We start from the raw sequence: 18,204 nt of genomic DNA on the forward strand, positions 1-18,204 counted from the left end.
ATATATATATATTAGACAAGTTCATATGTTGTTCAGGCCGGCTTCTAATTTAACTCTAATTTACCTGGGAACAGCCTTGGACTTCTGATCCTCCTGCTTCTGCCTCTCCAAGGCTGAGATTATAGTAATATTTATTTATTTATTATGTATACAATATCCTGTCTGTGTGTATGCCTGCAGTCCAGAAGAGGGCACCAGACCCCATTACAGATGGTTGTGAGCTACCATGTGGTTGCTGGGAATTGAACTCAGGACCTTTGGAAGAGCAGGCAATGCTCTTAACCTCTGAGCCATCTCTCCAGCCCCAAGATTATAGTCTTTGGACCCACCACATATGTTATCTCCTCACCTGGAAGGGCAGGCTTCCTTCTCCAAAGGAAAAGCAGCAGGTCAGCCACACCCACCAGAAAGCTTTCTTGACACACAGGTGCTTAAGAATGTCCAGTTATGGCTTTGTGGGAGCCTAGGCAGTTTGGATGCTCACCTTACTAGACCTGGATGAAGGTGGGTGGTCCTTGGACTTCCCACAGGGCAGGGACCCTGATAACTCTATGGGCTGACAAGGGAGGGGAACTTGATTGGGGGAGGGGGAGGGAAATGGGAGGCGGTGGCGGGGAAGAGACAGAAATCTTTAATAAGTAAATAAACGGAAAAAAAAGAATGTCCAGTTATGGAAATTTTAGATTTTGGACCCCTACAAGGAGCATCCTGGTCTGGAGAACCTCTTATTTAGAGGCTTGCTTCAAGAGAGACTGTACGAGCAAATGTCTTGTCTAACAACGTCTGCATCGCACTGACAAAGCCTTCTGGGAGATCCATGCTGGAGTCTCCACAGAGCTCACACTTGGCTGGGTGTGGTGAGCCTGCTGCCTTTCCTTTGGAGCAGGAACCCTGCCCTTCCAGGAGAGGAGGTAAAATATTTGGTCCCAAGCGGATGGCATAGTAAACTGTGAGTCTTCTAACCCTGGAATACACTTGGGAAGCAAGTCATATACCGAGTCATGGGGAACCCCCAAACTGCTGAAGTTCTATATAATCATCAGAAATTAAAATCATAGAAATGTGGAACTGGAAGGGACGTCATCTCCCATCAAATACTGAAACCTCTCTGGCATCCTCATTCACTTGGCCTCTGTTTGGATTCCTTCAGCGTCCGGAGCTAGTCCCTGTAAGACCCCTCTGAAGGTGACTTCTGGGCACCTCTAATCAGATGTTGAACAGGGAGTCTTTCTGTGTCTCTGATGAACAGACAACTTCAAGGTACCTCTCCTGCATACATTGAGGACACAGAGGAAGTCAGACCCTGCCAGGGACCCTGAAGAGTCAGCAGCGAGATAAAAGAATTCTCTGCTAGGTCAAAGGAGGATCTCAACTCCTCAGAGCTGCCCTAAAGTGGCAGGTAATGTCTGAGGATTCCCAGACACCCTAAAATTCCCAGATCCAGTCCAAATCTCTCATGGCATAAGGTCAAGGTCATGTCATGCGAAAGCAGCACTCAGGGTGAAGCCTAAACCTGCCTCAAATTGCCCACGCCTTTCCTCACCCCCACGCCAGGAGCCTCCCCAGGCAAGCCAAGATAAGCCTGAAGACTAAGGTTTGACTTGAAACCCCTCCCCACCCCACCCTGCTCTTTTATTAGGTCTAGACTCAACTGTCTGGACCTAACTCCAGACGCTCAGAGCTTAGAGGAAACCCAGTGCAGTCCCAGGCCACTGGAGGGGGTGGACAGCTGGGCTGGGTGATGGGTGGCTTTAATATTTAAACACAGCTTCCCGCTGTACAGCCACGGGCAAAAGCAGCTGTGTCCTTTTTCTTCTCCTTCTTCTGCTTCCTTCCTTCTCTTTTCTTTTTTTTTTTTTTTTTAAATCTTTAATGTCTCCCGCCAGGCACTGGTGGGGAGGCATCAGGCCTGTGCCATATATCAAAGGATTGCCACAGCTGGAGGGATATTCGGAGCATTCCCAGCCAATCCATTGTGTATAAATATATAGATATATATATATAGGTTTCATTATCCCCTTCAGGGCTGCCAGAGAATATATTCTTTTAATATGTATAATATATTTGAGCTGCTACTCGACTCAAGGAGGGAGGGAGGGCCCACCACTGGCATTTCCCAGGCATTACCAAGGAAAGAGAAACAGCTGACTTTGGGGAAAGGGAGGGGTTCCCATCAGCCAAGGTGGATCTCAAGACCCTGTTGTAGCATCTCAAATGTAACGCCAGCCTTATGCCTGGGCCCCACCTTGGCATTTTCTTGGTCCTTTAAGGAGATTTATATGATCTTCTTGTGTACCCATAGTTTCCTGCTATTTATGGGTGTTCTGCTCTAACAACAGGTTTGAGTGCAGGGCACCATCTCCCGCAGCTACCAACGTGCGTACCAACGGGAGTTTAAGGATGTGTGCTTGCCGTGTGACCTTGGGCAAGCTGCCCAATGCTTCATTTATAGGTGGAGCCAGCAGCCCCACCTTGCTGGATGAGGAGAGATCAGGTATGAACATCACTAGCGTGGAAGGAGGGCTGAGCCAGGCTCACTTGTATCAAGAGAGATGAGACTTGAATGATGAGTCCTAAAGGGTCAAGGGAAGAGACTGTCCCTTGGGTTTCCCCAGCCTGCCCAGGCAAGGGACATCTTGACCATGTGAAACCCATATAGGCTAGGTCATTGGTTACAGACTTGGCTGCGGCATCCCCCTCCTCCTCCAAGGATGGATTCTGCTCTGTGCCTGGGTGGTGCCCCTCAGACACTTTCCAGGGGACAAAAGAATCATGCTGTGCTCCGTCATGAGGATAATTTAGAGAGGAGGTCTTGTGGCATTCTCCCACCCTCAACTACCACTGTGGTTTCAGCCTCACCTGGGTCTGGAAGGGGCAGACAGAAGTCACAGTGGGTACAAATCCTAACTCTGGGGGGGAGGGGGGATATTCACTAGTCAGTGCAGCCGAGGACTTCTCAGCCTTACGTGGACTCAAGAAGGGGTCTGCCACAGTGCCCCGGTGATCTGAGGCCAGGTCAAGGTCTGGAGCCTGATGCTTGCAGATAGAACCACAACCCATCCACCCCGAGGACAGGACAAAAAGAGGGAGGGCCGCCCAGCCTCTGAGATCCTGTTCTGGGCTGCCTCCTTTACTGCCTAGAGCTGAAGCCAGTCCTCTCCCACCTTGGTCGAGGGCACCTCTGCACACCAGCCAGCACCCCTGCCTGTCCCCTCCCTCTCCACAGTCATACAGAGACCCCGCTGAATGGCACCATCAGCTTCCTCTGGGCTTCGGGCTCCCGTCAAACCCCACCCAGAAGCCACAGGAGCTGTCCTGAAAATGATTGAACTGTCCCTCGTCCGTGTCACGGCTTCTGCCTGCCTGGCCTCTGCATGGCCGACTCGGTCTCATCGGCCAGCTCATGGCTCAGATGCTGCTTCTTTAGCCTTGTCTCATGCTCAGTCGTTTTCTTAATTTAATTCTACTTATTTATTTATTTTGGTTTTTCAAGACATGCTTTCTCTATATAACGGTCCTGGCTGTCCTGGAACTTGCTCTGTAGACCAGGCTGACCTCGAACTCACTGAGATCCGCCTGTTTCTGCCTCCCAAGTGCTGGGATTAAAAGTGTGCACCATCACTGCCCAGTCAATGAATTAATTTTTAAGGCAGGATCTTTCTATATAATCCAGGCTGACCTCAGGTTTGTGAGTTTTCAGTCCTAGCCTCCCACACGCTGGGAGGCAGATGTTTATGGACTTGCCTCGTTCCCAGCTATTCTTTGCCTAGTTCCCGGGGCTTCTGTCATCACCACCTGTAACTGTTGGGTGCTTACTAGTTAGACCACTGCCCTCTCTCCAGAAAGCACAGTCCCTGGGACAAAGCCTGGCTTTCTTTTTTTCTACCTTACTCCCATCAAGCAGCAGAAGGCCTGGTCCACAGTGAGGCTCCAAAGAGTAGGGGGAACGACTGATTGCCCAGCACACCCTGAGGGTCAGGCTGCCAAGGAAGGGAAGACCCAGCCTTTAGCTTAGATCACTGTGCCGCAGGATCTAGATATGATGTGATTGGACGGCACTCGGTGAGTGCTCAGGATGCACGGGGCCACCGCTGAAGCCTCCGGGCTGAGAGACGATGAAGCGGAAAGGCTGGAGGCGAGCAGGAGGTACCTGTTTCCCAGCATGTCAGTGTCACAGAAGAGGGGACAAAGAGGGTCGGGTGGGGATGGGTGGAAGGTTTGAAACTTCAGTCTTGCCCTTACCTTAGCTCATACACTTTCTGGCAGCTTCAGATGTCTGAAGAGACAAGTCACTGACTGAGTCCAAGCCCTTGCCGCTGAGTGGCTCTAGGCAGCTCAGCTAGGGAAAAGCACCCCTCTCGTGCTCATGAAGTCTAAAGAGAGGCTTGGTGTTATGGAACCGGGATTTAAAGGATTAAGCAATCTCCTTCCATAATCTCACTTCGTTTTTCTGAGCAGAGAGAAGGATGGTAGACTCAGCCAGCCTGAGCAGGGCCCCTCTGCCCAAGGCGGCCTCTCCGCGGAACGTGGGCGCCCCCTACTGGAAAACTGTGAACACGCATACCAGGCTCTCCAACTCCCGGAGACTCGGTTTAACTTGACAGGGGCTCAAATTCCAAGCCTGTTCCAAGCCTCCGGAACTTCGCGTGTCGAGAGATTAGCAGACACACACATAACACCCACCAACCTCAAAGGTTCAGACCACTCTAAACGTATGTACGATGCCAGTCCTCCTTTACTTGGGCAGATGGCATTCGTAAAGCAAAATGGTACTGTTAGTGGAAGTTTAGATAGGGCTTGGGATGTCCACAGACTTTGTGTTCTAGGTTCCCAAGGGGTGGGAGGGTAGAGACGGAGCCAGCTCTCCCCATGGAGAAACAAGGAGGCAGGGGCGCTGCCCGTCTCACTAGCTCTCATTCAACTCAGGCTGTGGTTTCAGGCCTCATAAGGGTGCTCTTCCCCTCAGGGACTTCAGCCTGCAGAGGAGAAAGAAGAAAATCGGGACTCAGCATGCCGGGTGCAAGCCCTTTGATTTGAAATTAGGGCTACTGGCTTTTCACTGTGTAGACAGTGCCTTGTGTTTGCCGAGCACTGCTTCTCAGCGGAGCACTCCCAACTCTGGCGCTGACCTTCGAGGGTAGGGTCAAAAAAAGAAACTGAAAGCCAGGTAGCTAAAGTGAGACACGGCTTGTAATCATCCCAGCCCTCGGAGCGTGGAAGCAGGGGGTCCCTGGAGCAAGTTAGCTACATAGATTAGAAGGAATTGCGAACTCTAGGTTCAGCTAGAGAGTCTGCCTCAACAAACAGGATAATAAAGGAATACGCCTGACTACATGTTCACTCGTGTGTGCGCACACACACACACACACACACACACACACACACACACACACCAGGGTGGGGGTGGGGTAAGCAACCACACAGGTAAAGCAAGGCTAGTCAATAACCCGTCGATTACTGCTAATGTGGGGAAGAAAACCACACCCCCCTGTGTGGGTTGTGTCAATATGGCTTGCCCCAGAAACTCACTATTGAATTTAACCTTCATGGTGATCTATTAAAAGGTGGGACCATCAAGAGGTGCCTGGGACCCCACCCTCATGGAGTAGGACTCTTTCATGAGACTGGAGGATGAAGGGGTTAATGGTCTCTCCCGAGGGTGGGCTTGCTGTAAGAGTCAGTGTGACCAGGTCTGTCACCTGCTCCTTGTATCTTCTGCGTACCACAGGGGGACTTGGTCAGCAAAGCCATCTGCAGAGCTATAACACACACACACACACACACACACACACACACACACACACCGCCTCCTCTGCCAGAGCTGGGAGCTAAAACAAACCTACCCTTCCTACTAGCTTACCATTTGCAAGTGTGTGTGTGTCGGGGGGCGGGGGGGAAGTTCACTAATGATTTTATGTGTGGGTATATATGTGTGTTAGTTAGGGTTTCTTCTGCCGTGATAAAACACCATAACAAAAAGCAACTCGGGGAGGAAAAAGTTTTATTTCAGCCTACTGCTTTGAGGGAAGTCAGAACAGGAGCCTGGAGGCAGGACTGATGCTGAGGCCACTAGGAGTACCTCATGGCCAGGCTGGCTCCCTCACGGCTGGCTCAGCTTGCTTCTTACAGCAGCGAGAGCCACCAGCCCAGGGATGAAACTGCCCCAGTGAGCAGGGGCGGGGCTCCCATTGATCCTCTATCAAGGAAATGCGTCACAAATTCACAGGCTGGTCTTGTGGGGTTAGCTTCTCAGTGGTGGTTCCCTCCCACAGCTTGTGTCAAGTTGACATAAAACTAGCCAGCATAAGATGAAGGAGTGTGCACGCCATGTCCGCAAGTTCTAGGGTTGAAACGTTGAGAGACCCTGCCTCAGTGAAGAAGGCAGAAAGCAGTGGCGGGTGACTGACAGCTTCAACCTGGGGCATCTGCAAAGGTTGTTCCCAGCCTTCCCAACGCTGTAACCCTTTAATTCCACAGATTGTGGTGACCCTCAACCATAAAACTATTTTATTGTTTCTTCATAACTATAATTTTCTACTGTTATGAATCATAATGTAGATATCTGCTAGGCAATGCCAAAGGGGTCGTGACCCACAGCTTGAGAACCACTGCCCTGCATGCACGCACATTGGGAGAGGGAGCCAAGACAGAGTCTCACAAGGTTGCAGCTAAAATTGACCTCCTGCTTCTGCTTCCTGAGTGCATGCATTGCAAGTGAGCAACCGTCCACTCTGCTGCTTTGGGGTTCTCTCTTCTAGTCTGTCCCTCTCCTTTTCGTGTGATGGGATTGTCAGGGATGGAGCCCAGAGCCCCACACACCAGGCAAGCTCTTTGCCTCTGAGCTGTATGCCTGTCTGTTCCATGCCTACCCCCCTGCCAGTGCAGCACTGTCTAAATTCTTATATATCAATTCAAGTAATTCCTCCCACTTTGTTCTCCTGGGTTTTATTATCTGGGACTTGTGCCTTTCTATATAAGCTTTAAAATAGGTTTGCCTATGCCTACAGAAAGCTTTTCTGGGATTTTTATGGGAATTGCACTAAAAATGTAGATCATTTGGAGAGAATTGACTTTTTACTATGTTAATTCTTCTGATCCGCGAGCACAGTCAGCTGCTTGGATCCTCTCTGGCTTCCTTCTTCGGAGTTCTGCGGTTCTCTAAGCACAGACTCTGCAGTGTGAGGACCCCTCTCTCCTTGGAAACACTGGACATGGCATTGTTTTCATTTGAGGACCCATATGCTTATTTTGTCTGAAACAAGTCAAAGTTCCTTGGTCTTAAGAGACTGATTTGCTCAGGGTTCCATTTCCCCAGGGAACAGGAAGCTGTGGCAGAGCATGCTCCCTCCTAGCCGGGAGAGAATAACAAATTCCTCTGCAGAAAACAGTGGCTTGGAACTTTTCCTGACTCCATCTGAGAACTGAGGTCACATGGTCAGCAAGCGACTCAGATTCTGAAGGGTGACTACCTGCTTGAAGAAGCATCAGGACCCACTGCAGGGTCTGTGCAAGGTGCCCCAGGGACTAGCACCACCCCTGCTGAGAGCCTGTGGAGCAACTTACACACACACACACACACACACACGCACACACGCACGCACGCACACAAGCATGCACGCATGCATGTACACATACACAAACTCACACTTTCTCTCTCTCTTTCACACACACACGCGCACACACACAAACTCACACCTTTTCACACACACGCACGCATGCTCACACATACTTCATCTCTCACATATTACATGAAGTGATCTGTGACCTCCAGTCAGCAAAGGTCAGTCAAAGGCTAGGGGTCACAACTAGTGGGTCTTTCACAGTGACCTGAATTATACATACAGGTCCCACTTGCAGTGCAGCCACGGAGCACCAGAAATCAGTCCTCTCTGCTCTCAGACCCTCAGGACGATGTAACGGGCTGCAGCCTCTAGGACAGGGACAGAGGACAGTCTCAGACAGCTCTTCCTCATCTCAGAATGTCCTGGTCACTAGACATTCCTGTTATTCTTGATGGATACAAATAGGAAAGACGGGAGATTGGCTCAGTCCAAGGCCACCCACAGTGCTATCTATTCTCCCAAAATGGCTTCAGCCCACTTGCTTTCCAGAATCTTCTATCCTATAGCACAAAACCAAGACATTTTTGGAGGAAGGACAAGAAACCCTCATTTCTGGGCTCTACTGCCTCTGGGGGAATACAGACACCAGAGTGGTGTGGCTTTGGGAAGGAGGAGGAAGGTCTCATCCTGTGGGAGGGACCCACCACTGAGGAGGAGGTATCTGTCCTGGAGGGCAGCAGATCTCCCATCCAACCCACCTACTCAAACCGAATCACCAATGTGACAGTGTTGCTAAGTGGGCCCTTTGGAAGGCGATCAAAGCCTTCTTGAGTAGGGTTTGTGGCCTCATAGCAGAAATACCAGAAAGCTAGCTCCCCTCTTTACTGTGTGGGAACTTGACTACAAAACTCTGTCTAGCTGGCTTTAACTGTCAGCTTGACACAGGTTAGAGTTACCTGGAAAGTCTCAACTGGGAGATTGTCCAGAACAAACTGCCAATTGGTATGTCTTGGGGGAGGGGGTTGTCTTGCTATTTAACTAACCGGAGGGCCCAGCCCACTGGGGAGGGGCACCATCGCTAGGCGGGTGGTCCTGGGCTGTATAAGAAAGCTGACCAAGCATAAGCCTGCAAAGCAATCCAGAAAGCAGTGCTCCTCCTGGCTGTCCTCGAACTCACTCTGTAGAGCATGCTGGCCTCCAGCTCTCAGAGATCAACTGCCTCTGCCTCCCAAGTGCTGAGATTAAAGGTGTGTGTCACCACTCCCGGCTTTTCTTCTTTCTTTTTTGTGTATTTTTAAAAATTCTGTATGATCAAGGTTAAATTTCTATCCATTTAAAGTAACTTGGAACAAGATTGCTACTTCAATCCCAGAAAGAAACACAGCCCAGTCCACTACTCTACTCTCTCCTGGTCACCTGCAGACAAAGCTACACAGAGATGTTAAAAAAAAAAAATACAGTTATATCAGCCAGGGCGGTGGTGGTGCACCCCTTTAATCCCAGCAGGGCTAGTTCCAGGACAGGCACCAACGCTACAGAGAAACCTTAGCTCAAAAAAAAAAAAAAAAGAACAGTTAGCCAGGTGTGGTGTTCAGGCCTGTAATGGCCTGTAATCCCAGTCTCTCTGGGTAGGTGTATATTTAGTTGTATATTTAGTTTTATTATGCATTTTACTTTATGTAAAATCTGCCTCAATGAAGTTGAGCTTCATTTGTTTGTTTGTGATAGGGTTTCCCTTGCAGCTCAGGCAGGCTTTGGGTCATCCTGTCTCAGTCCCTCAGCTGCTGGAACTGTAGACATGAGGCTCCATCAAATGAAGTTGTGTGTGTGTGTGTGTGTGTGTGTGTGTGTGTGCTTTGTATGTGCATAATCTGTGTATGTATACACGTGGATACCTATGTTATAGCACATGGAAGTCAGAGGGCAACCTCAGCCACTGGGCTGCACCTTTGACCTTGCTTGTTGATGGTACCCCAGGCCAGCTATCTTTGAGCTTCTGGACATTGCCCGACCTGCCTCCCATCTCACAGTAGGAGCCGCAGGATTCCAGCATGCACTACCACAGCTTTACATGGGGATTCAAAATCAGGCTCTCACCTACTGAACCATCCGCCAGCTCTGAAGTTGTTTTGTTCATTGGCAGTACTAGAAACTGAACCAAGAGCCTCTTGGATGCCAAATGAGCTTTCTATCACTATCTCACAGCCCCAGACCTAGAAGGCTGAGGTACCCCCAGACACATCTTTAAGGCTATGACTGACTGTCTTAATTAAGGTTTCAGTTGCTGTGAAAAGACACTCTTATGTGATATTTTGATTGTATTCTGACAATAAAGCTTGCTTAGAGTCAGAGGGTTGAGCTAGCCACTAGCTGACTAAAATTAACCATAGAGATCTCGGATTGAGCACACAGGAAGTAGTTAGGCAGGCCTGAGAGAAGATCTCAAACCTTTTGGATTTTGGAACAGAAGAGAGAGAGGAGATGAGTGATGGCTTCTCCACTTCTCTGTTCATTCAGGTGCTTATCCCGATATCTGACTCCTGTTTTTTATTGACAAAGAATAATTAGATAAACGCATCACCTGGCGTCCAACACGGGGCATGAAAGCACAAGATAACTGCTTCCCTCTGGCTTTGCAGCCGCTGCAACTGCCAGTGACAAGCGCAGCTGCTACTGCTGCCAGAGCTGGCTGGCTTTTGCTGCCTTGCGCAAAGCCCTCTGAGCCAAGTCTGGGATTTTTCTGTTGCAGCCTCTACAAAAGCCTCCAGCTGCTACCCAGACTCCACAGGCCCCAGACTCCACAAGTGCCTCGGCTCCAAATACCTCCAGATTTAGCTGCCCATCACCAGCCAGCTCTGCCTTCAGGCAGCTCTGGGTTTTTACTTCCTGCCATCACATGTTCTGATTCCACACATTCCCTGGCTCCTTGAGTCCTTTTCCCAATGTGCTGTGGGCTTTCCCCGGACCCTTCATTAGGCTGCTGCTACCAGGTTAGCCACCTCGCTTATTGAATCTACTTTTAAACTAAAAAAGGAACTATTAGTCTTAAGCATTTTACCTTGATATGAATTTTTGTGTATTGATAGAAATGTAAGGTTATTTTTGTTAGGATACAATGTAAATATGTTTCTACTCTTATTTAAGGGATTCTAGCTATGCAGCTCATTTTAAAATGTAAACTTCTAGACCTTAAAGGCTATCATACAAACTGTTTAAGATAATTAAGAAATGTAGGTTAGTAATTAGTCATTTATAACAATGAAATTTGTGACCACGTTAGGTATGTTTTCAAGGTCAAAAAGAGATATATTTACCCGGGCGGTGGTGGCGCACGCCTTTAATCCCAGCACTTGGGAGGCAGAGGCAGGCAGATCTTTGTGAGTTCGAGACCAGCCTGGTCTACAGAGCTAGTTCCAGGACAGGCTCCAAAGCCACAGAGAAACCCTGTCTCGAAAAAAAACAAAAAAAAAAAAAGAGAGAGAGATATTTTTAGATATCCAGGTGGTCTTCAAACACTTCAGAGATCTACAGAATATGGCATTTAATTTTGATTTTGTAGTACTAAGGGGGCCAGTGGTTCTATTTGGCCTTGGAGGGTAAGATTGGTCTGAGCCACCCCTCTGAGATCCTAGATGATCTTAGATAAAAAATGATGGTAGATATCTAAGAGGGTAGTCAATCCCGCCACTCTGGTGGTGACACCAGCAGATATGCCCAGGAGAAAGGATAGGATCCGAACTGCTCATTTGTCATGCTGTGTCACTATAAACTCAGTGGTGGGAATCGGCAAGGGTTCTTCACCAGGCTCCACCCTAGAATCACTGGCCGCCTTAGTACTACAAAATCAAAGGGGATTAGATTTACTAACAGCAGAGACAGTTGGTCCTCATCTCTTCCTCAGGGAGGAAGGTTGCTTCTACGTTAACTAGCTGGGTGTGGTAAAAGACAAGATCTGACAACTCCAGATGGATCCCCAAAAATGTAAGAAACAGCTCAATGCCTCTGGCCAGTGACTCAGTGACAGCCTAATGTGGAACTGGATACTGCCCTTCTGAACCCCCTTTCTCTTGTTTTCCTTGATCCTACTAGTCATATCCTGCCTTATAAACGCCTCTAGATTTCTTCATCAACAGATTCAAAAGATTTCTAACCAGAATTTAAGTCAGTTGTTATTACAGAATTACTGACCCCAAGTCCTGATTGTTTATCAATAGTAAACAAAAAAAGGGAGAATTCAAAACCCTTGAGGAGTGTGAGTCCCTCCCCTGAGGACCTCTAATCTCCAGGTTCTACCCATAGAACACTCTAACTTCCTTAATAGTCCTACAGAGTAAAAAGCCCAAGCTCAGGACTTGAAATTCCACCAATCCGTGAACTTGGCCCAAGCTCAAAATCCCACCAATTCCCCACTCTGGAAATCTCCATCCTGGAAAGCTCTGCCCCCAAGAAACACTAAATAACCCTGTCTTCTTCACAGTTTTCTGATGCTTCTCACCAGAGCAGAGGCAGCCACTCTCCTGGGGTTTATTTTCCCTTCCATAAATCTCCTGTGTGAGGTTTGTTGTGTGGTGTGACTTTGTGGTCTTCTTGGGCTCCGCACTGCCAGGATATGTCTCTAAGCAGAGCTGTAACACACTCACCCTTTATCAAGGAAGCTCTTTGCAACAGAAGGAGACCATTAAGGAAAACCCACAACCAGGGGGGTGCACACCTTTAATCCCAGAACTTGGGAGGCAGAGACAGGCTGATCTCTGTGAGTTTGAGGCCAGGACAACCAGGGCTGTTACACGGAAAAGAAAAAGAAGAACTACAATCCATTGCAGAAGAATGGGCAGAGATTTTAGGAACCAGGTGAACAGAGAATTTGGCTGTGAGATTGTTAGAATGTCAGAACCGATGGCCATAAAGTCTCATCAACAGTATGGCTGCCCATACATGACCTGAACAAGGATGACACCAACAGACATGGTAATGTGGACAGAAGGGAAGAGAGTTTATGAGGCCTCAACTCTACACAAAGAACCACGGGCAGGTAAGGAATGCTGGGAGTGGGAGAAAAGTCTTCTCCAGGGAAGAAGCTACATAATAGAGAGACCTGGTCTCAAAAGAAATACATTTTTTTTTGTTTGTTTGTAGACAGGATCTCCCTATGCAGCTCTGGCTGTTCTAGAATTCACCAGGTAGACCAGAGTGTCCTCATACTCACAGATCTGTGAGTAACAGTAAATCTGTGCAATGGAAAATGATGCCATAAACAGGAAGTTTCTTCTCTTGTATTGACCTGTATTCTACATCCCTGTAGAATTCCGTGCCATATAATTGTGTAATTAAATTGTCAATTTCTAAAGAAAAGTCTTTTAAAATCTTGCCTGAGATGGTGCTTAATTTGAAGATCATTTTGGTGAGAAACAATTTCTGAATGTTGAGTCGTTCAATTCATGAATATTGTATACCTCTGAATTCGTTTAGATGTTTAGCTTTTCCCGGCAATGTTTTGTGGTTTTTAATACAGAGGCCTTGGACATGGTGGGTCACTTACATGCTACAGCACACCAGGGCAGTCATGTGGGTCCTGGGAACTGAACTCAGGTAGTCAGGCTTTTGTGGCACTAAGTCTTCTTGTCAGCCCTTGAATACCTTTTGAATTCATTGTTGTGTTTCATGTTCTGCTGCAATTAATATGCAGAATTTTTTTGTTTTGTTTTTCAAACCATGGTTTCTCTGTGCAATAGCTCTGGCTATCCTGGAACTCTCTTTGTAGACCAGGCTAACCTCAAACTCACAGAGATCCGCTGCCTGCCTCTGCCTCCTGAGTGATGGGATTAAAGGAATGCAATACCACTGCCTAGCTAAGCAGAATTTTAAAAACCACTTCTGATTGTTGTTATTAGTACACATAACAATGAGTTATTTACTAATTCATTTATATATTGTTAATGTAACTATTTCTTTGGAAATAGACAAAAAATAGAGATTTCATTGGGAAATTAACAGATGACAATCAAGTGTATGAGAAGATACTCCTTGCTTCATGGCCATTGGGAGGATGCAGATAAAACCCTGGTGGGATGCTGCACCTGTTTATTTGACAAGACTAACCAGTGATCATACCAAGTCTATGAAGATGCAGAGGATCCAGACCCTCACCACTGGGGAGGGCAGGGGGGCTCAGCTGCGCTCATCAGCTGGGAGGCTGAGGCTCTTGTATCTTTCCTTAGAGCATCAGCTTCCAGGAAAGGGGGAAGAGCATAGGATCAGCCCGAATGAGCACCTGCCTCAGTGCTGCTTAGTCTTGGACAAGGACGTTAATGAAACAAAGTCAACAGACGACCACAGCTTTTTAACTTGTCTGAACTCCAGCAAGCAGGGGTTGGAGCGATAGCTCAGAAGTTAAAAAGAGCACTCACATGGTGTGGCTCAAAGCCATCTGAAACTCCGGTTCCAGGGGACTGGAGGCCCTACCCTGGCCTCTGTGGAGTACTGGTGCAGGTAAAACACACGTACACATGAAATAAAGATATATCAAGCTTAAAAGGTATGTAAACAAAAAGTAACCTTCAGCCAGGAGAAGTGTTCCTCACGTAGATCCACCCAAGGCCCCTGCTTCACCCACTTATTCATTCAGTCAGTTATATTTTCTGAGTACTGTCATTTCACAAGACGCTCTGCTGGGAGCAGCAGTTACAGCCATGATTACAACAGGAAATGCCTCTGCTAACCCAGAACTCATCCTGGGCGGGGACAGATGATTAATAGTATACTAAATCAATTAATTACATAAGATGTTACCAGGCTGAAATGGAGCAAGGGGAGAGGATGTGGATGAGGAATATCTAGGGCACATGACTATAAGGAGCAGGTCTGGAATCCATCCAGTAGCAGAACCAGGTGGGACAGGAGGTGGGGTGGTGGCAGCTGGGAGCCAGCTTACAGGCTGCCTTGTAAGATGTGAGACTGAACTCTGGAAGAGAGGCACACTGACAATTTTAAAGATCTTGTTTTTAGCTAACCACCCTAGCCTCTACATCTTGTTGTTGTTGTTGTTGCTGCTGCTGCTGCTGGGAACACGGAGACAGTGAGAGGCACCTGCACTGGCCCCTAGACTGGGTGTCATAGATAGACCTGGTGGGCTGCTGGCTTCCAGAGCTGGGCACACCTCTATGCACTGAGTTTTAGACTTTGGCAAGTTGTGGGGAGGGGTAGGGTGGGACAAAGACAACTAGAGGTGTTTCACCTGCAAACAGAGAGACTGAAAGGGCCTAGGACACCAGGGAGGGAGAGTGGAGCTAGATAGGTGAGGCGGTTGCTAAGGATCTGCTCTTGGCTTCAGCACTGTTAGCATTGAGAGACCAGGCAGACACTAAGGGAAGGAGCAAGACAGGCAGTCAGCATGAGTCTGGAGCTCTGAAAAGACAGACACCCTCTTCTCTGATAGACGACGACACTGAGAATTAGTTCTCTAATCAAAATGATTTTGTGCCAGTCGTGGCGGCAAACACCTGTGGTCCCTGTTCTCAGGAGGTACGGGTTGGAGAATCAGAGGTTCAAGGTCATCTTCAGCTGCATAGTAAGCAAAGGCTATGGTGGGGGGAGGGGTTGAAGGGACACTAATCACAAAAAGAGATCACCTGACTCTCACCTTCCCTTCTTCCCAGACCTCCTTCATGACAACACCTAGAAAGCCCATCCATTCCCTCTGGGGCGTTCTAGGGCAGCAACCTAGGCAGAGAGTGAGAGAAGACAGCTGACCCTCTCCCAGTCTGTGTACACATGCTTGTACGCTCACACAATGCGCTCTCTCTCTCTCTCTCTCTCTCTCTCTCTCTCTCTCACACACACACACGCACAAGTACAAGTAATATATTTTAAAAAGGACAAAACACTCTGATGAAAGCAACATAAGGGATGAAGGGTTTATTTTGGCCGTAGTTTAAGAGCACAGGACCATCTGAGCAGGAAGTCAAGGCAGCAGGAACTTGAAGGACCAGATCACATCACATCTCATGAGGACACAGAGAGGGTGAACACAGACTGTTTCCGGCTCTCTTTCCTCATTCACACAGTCCAGGATCCCGGCCAGGGACTAGAGCCCCACACAGTGGGTGGGTGTTCCCATTTCAACACAATCTTTGCAAGACCAAGGTAGATCCTTAGCCCTTAGCTCACACCTCCCCGGCCTTCCACAGACTGTATATTTATGTTCTGTGTGAGGGCAAGGGTATAAACCCCATGGTCTCCAAAGGGTCTGACATAGAGGAACTAGGGTGTGGGGATTTAGACTGCAAGCCCATATGGCCTGAATTCAAGCCCAGTCACCACCTATAGCTGTGCAGCCCCAGCCAAGGGATTCCACCTTCCCGTGCCCATTTCATTTTGTGTAAAATAAATAAAATAATAGTTTATGTGTTACAGGGTTATACTGAAAATTAATAAATTTCATTTAAGTGTCTGGGGCACAGTAACATCTTACAGGAGATTGAGGTTTTAAAAAAGTTAGGCAGTTCCAAACTATACCACTAGGTGTCACCACAGACTTGGCTAAAATAATCCTTCTTGCTTCCCAAGCCCTAAGACTGAGGGAAGGAACCTCCCTACTGAAAGTAGAGGCCAGCTCTGGGAAGGGCTACTCCATATGTGTCCCTAAAGATCACTTGTGGACAAAACCTAAATGCTACCCTCAAAAGTTATCTGGTGAATTCATGGGACCAAGCTTTGGGGAAGTCATTAAACTCAAATAAGGTTACAAGAAGAAGGCCCTCATGGTGCCATTTCTGGCTAAGAACAGAAACCCTGACTAGCTAGCTCAGTCTCCCCCAATGCTGCCTTCCTCCCTCATTATGATCCAGAAAGAAGGTCCTTCCCACATGCCAACAGATGCCAGCACCGTGCTCTGGGATCCACGGGTGAGATAAACCTCTTTTTTTTTAATATTTATTTATTTATTACGTATACAATATTCTGTCTGTGTGTATGTCTGCAGGCCAGAAGAGGGCACCAGACCCCATTACAGATGGTTGTGAGCACCATGTGGTTGCTGGGAATTGAACTCAGGACCTTTGGAAGAGCAGGCAATGCTCTTAACCACTGAGCCATCTCTCCAGCCCCTAAACCTCTTTGATAAGTCACAAGTCCCAGGTACTCAGTGACAGCAACAGAAGCAGACTTAAAGCAGGGGCCTTCTCTGCTAGGTTTCCACAGTGTGGCGGGGTAGTGGCCGGCTCCATAATCCTTAGCGGGAACAGCTGACAGGCGCTGCCCTGAACATTTGATGATATGAGCTCACTGAGTCTTCACCGAAGACCATATCAGCTGAGGGCTAATGTTTCCATCCCACTTTACAGGTGGGGAAAACAAGTCACAGGGCTGTCAATTAGTGTTTGAGAATGCACAGCTTACAGTAAGTAAGCAACAGCAGTAAGCTGTAACACGCTAATTGCAGCCTCTTTTCCAGAACTTACATACTTCTTTAATCACCTTGATAAAACTTCTGGCTCCATTTTGAATCAATTGATGTCACATGGCTGCTTTGGTGCTTTTAATGTTAGTGTTCCACTACAGGTCCGATTTCCCAGATCTCATTCTTGGTAAGAAAATCATGCTAACTTTCAGAAAACAGAGCTGGGTAGCAGCGTTGGTATGGGAAGGTAGACACCCTGATTTTACTTTCTGGTCTCCCATCTGTGACATAAGTTCCCTGAGGATTAGTCGCTGGGCCCCAAACCTGCACCGCGGTTCTAACAGACTTCTATGACTCTAGTTACCAGCTAAGTAGGGGTTGGGGATCACTAAGAAGGGGGAAGCTGAGCATGGTGATAGTCACTAGCACTCAGGAGGCTGAGGCAGGAGGAGTTTGAGGCTAACCTGGGCTAGCCAGTGAATTCCAAGCCAGTCTCAAAATGAACGGCCCAGAAAAAACAACAACCAAAAAAAAAAGTAGAAGTTAGTCTTTCGGGGCTGGAGAGATGGCTCAGTGGTTAAGAGCATTGCCTGCTCTTCCAAAGGTCCTGAGTTCAATTCCCAGCAACCACATGATGGCTCACAACCATCTGTAAAGAGGTCTGGCGCCCTCTTCTGGCCTTCAGGCATACAGACAGAATATTGTATACATAATAAATAAATAAATAAATAAATATTTAAAAAAAAAGAAGTTAGTCTTTCGTTGGTGCTCCATGTGGTCTAGAGAATAATCTTCCATAACCAGTAGGTCCAGCTAGCCATCAAAACATCCAGCAGAAAGCTGCGTGTAGCGGTGTGTGTGTGTGTGTGTGTGTGTGTGTGTTCAACTGTGACTTCTCTCGCCTGTTGAGCTTTCTTCATCATGGGGTAAAGGTAGTAACATCTGTTGGAAATAGTTACTTTTCTTTTTTAAAAAAAATATTTATTATGTATACAATATTCTGTGTGTATGCCTGCAGACCAGAAGAGGGCACCAGACCCCATTACAGATGGCTGTGAGCCACCATGTGGTTGCTGGGAATTGAACTCAGGACCTTTGGAAGAGCAGGCAATGCTCTTAACCTCTGAGCCATCTCTCCAGCCCCGGTTACTTTTCTTTTTTTCATTTTTTGGGGGGTGGGGGTGGGGTTTCAATACAGGATTTTTCTGTGTAGCTTTGGAGCCTGTCCTGGAACTAGCTCTTATA

This window comes from Microtus oregoni, unplaced genomic scaffold, assembly GCF_018167655.1.
Source record: "Microtus oregoni isolate MIOR12 unplaced genomic scaffold, Mior012 000020F_ref0000438, whole genome shotgun sequence".
In the NCBI taxonomy this organism is placed as follows: Eukaryota; Metazoa; Chordata; class Mammalia; order Rodentia; family Cricetidae; genus Microtus; species Microtus oregoni.